Genomic DNA, 10,398 nt, shown 5'->3' with positions numbered 1-10,398 from the left:
ATGAGGTCTCGCCAAGTTGCCCAGGTGGGTCTCGAACCCGCAGGCTCAGGCAATCCATTCATCTCGGCCTCCCAAAGTGCTGGGATTATAGGCTGATCCACCGAGCCCAGCCTCGTCTGACTCTCACTATGCCTCCTCTGCCTCATTGATGCCTCCTGCTTGTTCTGGTTCCCCATCTCTTCAACCTTGACCTCCAGGTGTATCAACAGGTCTCTCCTCAGCACCCTCAATGTCCTGACTTCCTCCTACTATTGCCCTGCCCAGAAAATCCCCAACAATGCAGCTGAGCCTTGCTGGAGAAAATTCATACACAGCTAAATCCACCTGAAATTCATCACCTGGAACCACAGTTGGGGATTCTGCTATCAGATACATACCAGCTTCCCTCTCCATTTACAGTGGTCCCTTTTTTCAACTGCACTCTTTTGATGCTGTGTGTGGTACGGTGGTACAGCACAAACTCATGGGTTCTTTGTTTCAGCCCTGAAATAATTTTCAGAATGGCCAGCAAAGTTTTAAGACAGAGTTTATTAGCAAGAGAAGGAAGAGAGAAAGCAGAAGATTCATGCCAGACAGACCTGACATGGATGAGTCTCTCTTGAAAAAGCAAGATTCAGGCTGGGCATGGTGGCTCACACCTATACCAGCACTTTGAGAAGCTGAGGTGAGAGGATTGCCTGAGTCTACGGATTCGAGACCAGTCTAGACAAACTTGGTGAGACCTCATCTCTACAATAAATTAAAAAAATTAGCCGGGTGTGGTGGCGCATGCCTATAGTTCCAGATACTCGGAAGGCTGAGACTTGGAAGGATCACCTAATCCCAGCAGGTTGAGGCTACTGCATGCCACTGCACGCCACTGCACTCCACTCCAGTTTGGGTGAGAGAGTGAGACTCCAACTCCAAAAAAAGAAAAGAAAAGAAAAGAAAAAGACGTGTTTTTGCTCTTAACTAAAAAGCTAGATATATTTTTACAATAATTGATATGCTAAAGAGGGTGGGGCACAGGAACCCGGGCAAAGGTAATCAGGATACAATCTCCAGAGACTGACATCTCTCTGCCTCTGATGGGAGGGGTGATCTTTTCCAGAACACACATTTTGTGTTTGTAGGTAACTTGCCAGACTTTTGAATACACTAGTTTATGAACTAAAAGGCAGTCTTTTTTTTTTTTTTTCAGACAGAGTCTCATCCTGTCACCCAGGCTAGAGTGCAGTGGCACACTCACAGCCACTGCAGCCTCAACCTGAGGGATCAGGTGATCCTTCTGCCTCAGCCTTCCAAGTAGCTGGAACTACAGGCATGTGTCCTTGCCCAGCTAATTTTTTTTTTTTTTTGAGTTGGAGTCTCACTCTGTCGCCCAAACTGGAGTGCAGTGGCCGCTCCCGGCCACCGCAGCCTCGACCTGCTGGGCTCCGATGATCCTTCCGCCTCAGCCTTCCGAGTAGCCGGAATTACAGGCATGTGCTACCACGCCCGGCTGATTTTTTGATTTATTGTAGAGAGGAGGTCTTGCTGCCCAGGCGGGTCTCAAACCCGCGGACTCAGGCAATCCACTCACCTCAGCCTCCCAAAGGCGCAGGATTACAGGCTGAGCCACCGAGCCGGGTGTAATTTTTAAAATTTATTGTACAGACAAGATCTCACCAAGTTGCCCAGGCTGGTCTGGAACCTCTGGTCTCAGGCAGTCCTCTCATCTTGGCATCCCGAAGTGCTGGGATTACAGTCTTGAGCCACCTGGCCTAGCCTAAAGGGTGGTCTTATCATTTCTATAGCTTTGGTTACTTAAGGGGTGGTATTCAGCCTTCCACCTTCAACAGGGTACCTGAAAAGTTTTTGGTGATTATTATGCTAAGCCACGAACTGAAAGGTTGGGCTGTCCTATTTTTATATCTGATGGGATTTTTTTAATTGGCTGAGGGGTGGGGTAGGCTGGCAGGTCCACATTCCAGCCTGGCCTGCGTAAAAACTTAGTAAGAAAAATGTCTGAATGCTTTCTAACACCTGCTTGCAAGACATTTATCTATCTATGCCTAACCTGTACTAACTACCTCATCTCCTCCCCTACCCCAAGTGCTGTGGTTGATCTCAGCACAAAGGCCTTGCCTCACACCACGTCACAGAAAAACCTGTGGGTTAATGGGTGTGAACTTCCTCCATTTCCTGCCCCCTCCCACCTTCAAACGTGTCTGTAGCTGCACCCATTGGCACCTCCTTTCCTGTCTCTTGGTGTCCTTCCTTACACCCAAAGCTAGATTCTCCAGAAAAAATTCAGCTCAGTTCTCTTTTATCAGTACTCTTTTCATAAAAAGTGACAGAATCCCAACCCAGACCGACTTTTTTTTTTTTTTTTGAGTCTCACTGTCACCCAGGCTGGAGTGCAATGGCATGCTCATGGCCAGCCACCTCAGCCTCGACCTGCTGTACTCACAGGATCCTTCTGCCTCAGCCTTCCAAGTAGCTGGAACCACAGGCACATGCCACCATGCCTGGCTAATTTTTTGATTTATTGTGGCGATGAGGTCTCATCATGTTGCTCAGGCTAGTCTTGAACCCATGGGCTCAGGCAAGCCTCTTGTCTCCGCTTCCCAAAGTGCTGGGATTAAGGCATGAGCCACCGTGCCTGGTTATTTACATTTCTTAACACTATAGGAAAATAAATACTTTAACTCAAAATAAGGTCTAAAGCTGGTCTTTCAGAGTGAGGGATTACTCTCTTCGGTGCAATGCTGCTTCCACAGATGGTCCTGTACCCTGCTCATGTGTCACCAAGTGGGAGCTGACTGGTCTCCAGCAGTCTTCCACTTTCTCTTTTTTTTTTTTTGAGTTGGAATCTCACTCTGTCACCCAGACTAGAGTGCAGTGGCCGCTCCCAACCACCGCAGTCTCGACTTGCTGGGCTCCAGCGATCCTTCCGCCTCAGCCTTCCGAGTAGCCGGAATTACAGGCATGTGCTACCACGCCCGGCTGATTTTTTTGATTTATTGTAGAGATGAGGTCTCGCTGCCCAGGGGGGTCTTGAGTCCACGGGCTCAGGCAATCCACTCACCTCAGCCTCCCAAAGGTGCGAGATGACAGGCTGAGCCACCGAGCCCAGCTGTCTTTTTTTTTTTTTTTTTTTTTTAGTTGGAGTCTTACTCTGTCGCCCAGGCTGGAGTGCAGTGGCATGCTGCCGGTCACCGCAGCCTCGACTTGCTGGGCTCAGGTGATCCTTTTGTCTCAGCCTTCCAAGTAGCTGGAACCACAGGTGCGCGCCACCACGCCTGGCTGATTTTTTGATTTATTGTTGAAATGAGGTCTTGCTAAGTTGCCCAGGCTGGTTTGAACCCCTGGGGTCAGGCAATCCTCTCACCTCCGCCTCCCAAGTGCTGGGATTACAGGCATGAACCATTGTGCCGGTCACTCTGTCTTAACCCCTGTTTGTGTTCTGGTGGCCAATTCACCCTCTGTGACACAAAGCCATGATGGAGTGTGTGGCCAGGACATTTATTTACACAGAAAGGGTTCTTCCCACAAGACTGGGACTTGAATGGAGGCCAGTTCCCCACATCATGACTTGCTAGCACTTGCGGTTTCCAGAGGCTTCCATTAGCACACCTTTGATCTGGGATCTATGTAAACAGAATCCACGGGGCTGGGCCACACAAGCCCCAGCATCTTCCTGTACTTTCCCCGCAGGGATTTCCCTCTGTTGTCCTTTTTCTTAAATGATATCTCTGATCTCCTTTCTAGACTCCTATAACCTCCAGGGACTGTAGGGTACAAGTTCTATACTTGTATACCTAGGATGCTTGACTTTCCTTCAAGTAGATTGAAAGAAAGTTTCCAGCCTCACTTCCCATATTATTCTTACCTTTACAGCAGCCTCAAATTTTTAAATTGCAATGGACAGTTTTTGGGGTGTCTGGAAGGCTCACAATTACCCTTTCTCCCTGTGGTGTTCCAACCACCCTCAAGGGTAGGCTACAAACAGCCAAGTTTTATCAGGTACATGAATGGTCCAGTGGGGGAACACTGGCCCAAAGAAAGCTGACTGGATTCTCTCTCCTGGATAGAGAACTCATTTTTGAGTGAGACTCTGATTCAAAAAAAAAAGAAACAACAATAATAAAAGGGCTTGACTTCTTATACAAGAGTAACAACAACAAATATTTATTCAGTGCTTACTATATGCCAGGCACTATTATAACTGTTTTGTATGTAGTAACTCATTTAACCCTCATGGTTCTGTCCTGCCATAGGCAGACAGAATGATGTGATTGTTCTTTGTCTAGACTTTGCCTTATCATGTTAGATAAAACTGATCTGGTTTAATAGGAGGTGAAGCCAACTATTCCCTCCATTTTGGTGCTCAAATATTGACCCTGCCTTCCACTATTCTTCCTTTGCCTATGGGACTAAGGATCTCTCTCCCTTCTATCTCTCTTCCTTAATAAAGTTAAAACACTTGGGGCTGGGTGCGGTGGCTCAGTCTGTAATCCCAGCACTTTGGGAGGCTGAGGTGAGAGGATTGCCTGAGTCTGGGGGTTCCAGACCAGCCTGGGCAACTTGATGAGATCTCATCCTACAATAAATCACAAAAACTAGTTGGGCATGGTGGAAGGTTGAGGCAGAAGGATCACCTAAGCCCAGCAGGTCGAGGCTGCGGTGGCTGGGCAACAAAGATTGAGACTCCAACTAAAAAAAACCAAAACACTTGGAGGCCAGGTTTACAATGATAGCTTTTCTGTAGCTATCCTGCCCTCTGCTGGATTAAAAAAATAGATTGTGGATACGTGGACTTCTGGGAAGGGGCCAACTTTCTGGAAAGGGAGCATGATCAGGAGACTGGATTTCCCTGGGGTCACTTGTTCACTAGGAAAAAAAAAAGTCTCATTCATAAGCAGACCCTGAACATTTACCCTAATACTGTAAGAAAGGAATCGGCAGTAGCGGGGTACTACTGGGGGTAGGGAGGAGGGACACACAAGATCAATACCATCTGATCTCAAACCAGGCAAAGTGGGGCCAAAGGGAGGCCCAAACTTTACCTGTAGGACGACCACTTGTATACCTAATACTGAATTGTGCCCCACAGTTTTAGAAACAAAGAAAAATCTGGTCAAGGAGGTTGTGACCCAGTTTCTGCGTGTGAGGTGATAAGACCTCGTGAATACAACTGGAGGTGAAGGTTAGAAGTTGTCAGTGTGTGTGCTTGCTTGAGTTTCTTTATCCATATATGAATGGAGAGACTATATTTGTTCAGTGTGAAACAAAATGTCTGGCCACTGCCTTACTACACTGTGGTGTGGCCATGTGTTCTTTGATCTATGGCTGTCACCTTGTTTCCTGGCTTTGGCCCCCTTCCCTACCTTGGGGAGGTGAATTTCCTCTTTCTCTAATCACTTTTAAAATAATCTCTCTCTCTCCATATGTATATATATATAAACATATATATATATATACAGATATATATATATATATATATATATATATTTTTTTTTTTTTTTACTATTTTGAGTTGGAGTCTCACTCTGTTGCCCAGGCTGGAGTTCAGTGGAATGCTCATGGCCACCACAGCCTCGATCTGCTGGGCTTAGGCGATCCTTCCACCTCAGCCTTCCAAGTAGCTGGAATTACAGACGCACACCACCATGCCTGGCTAGTTTTTTTTTGTGTGATTTATTGTGGAGACAAGGTCTCACCAAGTTGCCCAGGCTGGTCTCGAACCCCTGGGCTTAGATAATCCTCTTGCCTCGGCCTCCCAAAATGCTGGGATTACAGGCTGAGCCACTGCACTCAACCTCTAATAAATTATATTTTCTAATCTGAAAACAAAAAAACCCCAAATTTCCATAATCCCAGCACTTTGGCAGGCTGAGGTGAGAGGACTGCCTGAGTACACGGGTTCGAGACCAGCTTGGACAACAAGGTGAGACCTGGTCTCCACAATAAATAAAAAAATTAGTTGGGTGTGGTGGTGCATGCTTGTGGTTCCAGTTACTTCTAAGGCAGAGGCAGAAGGGTTGCCTGCGACTAGCAGGTTGAGGCTGCAGTGGCCGTGGGCATGCCACTGCACTCCAGCCTGGGCGACCGAGTGAGACTCTGACTCAAAAAAAATTTTTTTCCTAGACAAATTGATCTTTAGCAATTGGCAAAGTTTATCAACTTGCTAACAAAGGATCAGTAAGGTAACAAAGCTTATACTTTGGGGTATAGAAGTGCATGGAAATTGATGGATTATACAGTTGGGACACAGAAGATGTATAAGCAACTTGCTTAGGAAAGAAAAAAAAAACCCTCCTCACCTAGGTGAAGATTGCAATTGCAATTTCATTACACACGGTGACCAAAACATCATATTCCACATTGTTATCCCAGAGGAAACATGAATGAGGAGGGTTTGCAATGTCAGCAGCATTGGCTGTCAAATCCAATATATGGTAAGAAGCAAAGGATGAGGATACATCTATGGCTGCTAACTATATAATGATACAGTTTCATTTCTAAAGAATGGTGTCTGTGATCTGACTTAAGTGAATGCAGAAACCATAGGCACAGCAGCAAATAACGAGTTCTGACTTGAAACAGGCCACTCTGCACCAGGGATTTTCTCAAGCAGCAAGCAATATAGACAGAATTCAGCTTACACCCCACTCCCTGCCTTTTGTTTCTTTCTTTCTATATTTAGAAACAAATTTTTTCAAATTTAGAATGATTGGAGATTGAATATTTCCACATACATTAATTTTTCAGGTAACTATTTGCACCTTTATTTTTAATTTTTTTTGAGTTGGAGTCTCACTCTGTCACACAGGCTGGAGTGCAGTGGCACGCTCACAGTCACCATAGCCTCAACCTGCTGGGCTCAGGCAATCCTTCTGCTTCAGCCTTCCAAGTAGCTGGACCACAGATGTACACCACCACACCTGGCTAATTTTTTTTTTTTTTGAGTTGTAGTCTCGCTCTGTTGCCCAGGCTGGAATGCTGTGGCACACTCACGGCCACTCCAGTATCAATCTGTTGGGGTCTGGCGATCCTTCTGTCTCAGTCTTCCAAGTAGCAGAAACTATCAGTGCGTGTTACCACATCTGGCTGATTTTTTATTTATTGTAGAGATGAGGTCTCACCAAATTGTCCGGGCTGGTCTCGAACCTGTGGGCTCAGGCAATCCAATCACCTCGCCTCCCAAAGTGCTGGGTTACAGACTGAGTCACCGATCCTAGCCTTCTTCTTTTTTTTCTTTTTGTAGAGACAAGGTCTTGCCAAGTTGCCCAGGCTCGTCTCAAACTCGTGGATTCAAACGGTTCTCTCATCTCTGCCTCCCAAAGTGCTGAGATAACAGGCACTATTTTATTTATTTATTTATTCTTTTTGAGCTGGAGTCTCATTCTGTCACCAGGCTGGAGGGCAGTGGCACGCTCACAGCCACCGCAGCCTCAACCTGCTGAGCTCAGGTGATCCTTCTGCCTCAGCCTTCCATGTAGCTGGAACCACAGGTGCGTGCCACCATGCCTGGATAATGTTTTTATTTATTGTAGTGATGAGGTCTTTCCAAGTTACCTAGGCCGGTCTCAAACCCCTAGACACAGGCAATCTTCTCGCCTCCACCTTCCAAAGTGCTGGGATTGCAGCTGTAAACCACCAGCCTGATTTTTTCTGAAAATTTTAAACATGATTTTTTTTTACATGCTCATGAAAAAGAATTTTTATGATGCAGAAAAATGAAGAGAATAAAATATTAGTTCAAGTTCCAATACCCAGATGATGTTAGGTGAGTATCATTCCAAACAGCCCTTATATATACCATAATAAGAGGTTAGATGGATAGACACATAGATAGAACAGGTTCATAATACTTTTTCTGAAACTCTTTGGGTGAGATGTTTTAGAATTTGGAATTTTTTATATTTTGGAAAGACAATATGGTATATAAGCTGTATATCATATAACATCCACCAGCATGGTTTAGAACAGAACACTACATAAAAAATATTAACATTTCTGCATGTGAATATTCACACAAAAAGATGTTTATTTTTATTTTTGAGTAGGAGTTTCACTCTGTTGCCCAGGTTGGAGTGCAGTGGAACGCTCACTGCCACTGCAGCCTCAACCTGCTGGGTTCAGGTGATTCTTCTGCCCCAGTCTTCTAAGTAACTGGAACCACAGACGTGCATCACCACACCCAGCTATTTATTTATTTATTTATTGTAAAGGCGAAGTCTTGCCAAGTTGCCCAGGCTGGTCTTGAACTCCTCGACTCAGGCAATCCTCTCATCTCCACCTCCCAAAGTGCTGGGATTATAGGTGTGAGCCACTGTGCCCAGCCAAAAGATGTTTAACAGACTACAAGTAGCCTCACTTAAATTCAAGATGATTTTGCTACTAAATAACTTATAAAATGCCTTTGATTTTTCACAGCCTTTTAGACTTTAGGATTGCAGGTAAAGGAATTGTGAACCTGTGCTGTCATAAAACAGGATCATGTCTGTTTCTCAGTTACTGGGGCCTGTGCTTAGGCAGAGGCAGGCAAGTAGAGCCAACATGCCAATGGCCTGGAGCTGAGTTTGTCCCAAAGCCTATGTGACCCCATGAAGACACTTGGAGAAATCCCGCCTTGACCAAGAGCTGAAGCTGATCCTCAAGTATGAGCTCCAGAACAAACGAGAGGTCTGGAGGGTCAAGTTTACTCTGTCTCAAATCTGCAAGGCCACCGAGCTGCTGATGCTCACCGAGAAGGACCCACAGCCTGTGTTTGAAGGCAATGCCCTGCCGCGGTGACTCAGTTGTACTGGAGTGCTGGTCGAGGGCAAGATGAGACTGGATGACATCCTGGGCCTGATTAGAGTTTCCTGGGAAGGCGCCTGCAGACTCAGAGCTTCAAGCCGGGCTTGGTCAAGTCCATCCATCACGCCTGTATGCTGATCTGCCAGTGCCATATCAGGGTTGGCCAGCAGGTGGTGAACATCTGGTCCTTCATGGTCCGCCTGATTCCCAGGAGCACGATGGCTTCTTCCTCGTTGTCTGCACGGGCTCTAGGGCCTCCAAATATTTTGTACCATTCCCTTTAATATCCTGAAATTCAGCCGGGCTCGGTGGCTCAGCCTGTAATCCTGCGCCTTTGGGAGTGGATTGCCTGAGCCCGTGGGTTCGAGACCCGCCTGGGCAGCGAAAACTCATCTCTACAATTAATCAAAAAATCAGCCGGGCGTGGTAGTGCATGCCTGTAATTCCAGCTACTTGGAAGGCTGAGGCGGTAGGATCCCTGGAGCCCAGTAGGCGAGGCTGCGGTGGCCGGGAGCGGCCACTGCACTCCAGTCTGGATGACAGAGTGAGACGCCAACTCAAAAAAAAAAAAAAAAAAATCCTGAAATTCATAAATAATATAATCTGCTTACACATATGAAAGAATCAATATAATGCCAAGTATATAGGAAAAATACAAATAATTTGTTATAAATACAGTAACATGTATTTCAATATTGAAATTCTTGGATATTGCTACTAGACAAAATGAAGCAATGATATTCTTACATCTATCTATAATGAACAAGCTTGGATTTAATATGTCATAAGAAGAGAAGCCATTTCATCCAAAATGAAAGCAGACTCAGCAACTGGGGACAGGAGGATTGCTTGAGGCCAGGAGTTTGAATCCAGCCCAGGCAACACAGCCAGACGCCATCACAAAAATAATTAGCTGGGGCCAGGTGGGGTGGCTCACACCTGTAATCCCAGCACCTTGGGAGGCAGAGGGGAGAGAACTGCCTGAGCCCAAGGTTCGAGACTTTGTCTCTACAATACATAGAAAAATAACTGGGCATGTGGCACACGCCTGTATTTGCAGCTACTTGGAAGGCTGAGGAAGAAGGATCACCTGAGTCCAGTAGGTCGAGGCTGTGATGGCCATGAGCGTGCCACTGTACTCCAGCCTGGGCAACAGAGTGAGATTCTGATTAAAGAAAAACAAAACAAAAAAAGGCCAGGCATGGTGACTGAAGCCTGTAATCTCAGCACTTTGGGAGGCCAAGGTGAGAGAACTGTCTGAGTCTAGGGGTTTGAGACTAGCCTGGTTAACTTGGCAAGACCTCGTCTTTACAATAAATCAAAAAATGGTGGCACATGCCTATAGTCCCAGCTACTTGGGAGGCTGAGGTGGAAGGATTGCCTGAGCCCAGCAGGTTGAGGCTACGGTGGCTGTGAGTGTGCCACTGTACTCCAGCCTGAGTGGTAGAGTGAGAATTCAACTCAGAAAAAAAAAAAAATTAGCTGGGCATGGTGGCACAGCCTGAGTGATAGAAGGAGAACCTGCTTTTAAAAAATAACAACAAGCAAACAAGCAGAGGTATAATGATATCATATTAATTCTCTCACCACATGTGGTGTTAAACATTTAGACTCTAAAAAAAAAAAAAA

At 45.9% G+C, this 10,398-nt stretch overlaps 1 pseudogene; it reads left to right on the top strand.

Annotated features, from left to right (window-relative positions):
* LOC110594495 overlaps positions 1-9,053 on the top strand; it is a 17,944-nt pseudogene extending 8,891 nt beyond the window's left edge.
* Positions 9,054-10,398: the final 1,345 nt, after the last annotated feature.

This window comes from Carlito syrichta, unplaced genomic scaffold, assembly GCF_000164805.1.
Source record: "Carlito syrichta isolate Samal-C Ts95f unplaced genomic scaffold, Tarsius_syrichta-2.0.1 Scaffold315700, whole genome shotgun sequence".
Taxonomy (NCBI): Eukaryota; Metazoa; Chordata; class Mammalia; order Primates; family Tarsiidae; genus Carlito; species Carlito syrichta.
The sequence above is the reverse complement of the archived record's forward strand: the minus strand, read 5'-3'. Positions and strand labels throughout refer to the sequence as shown.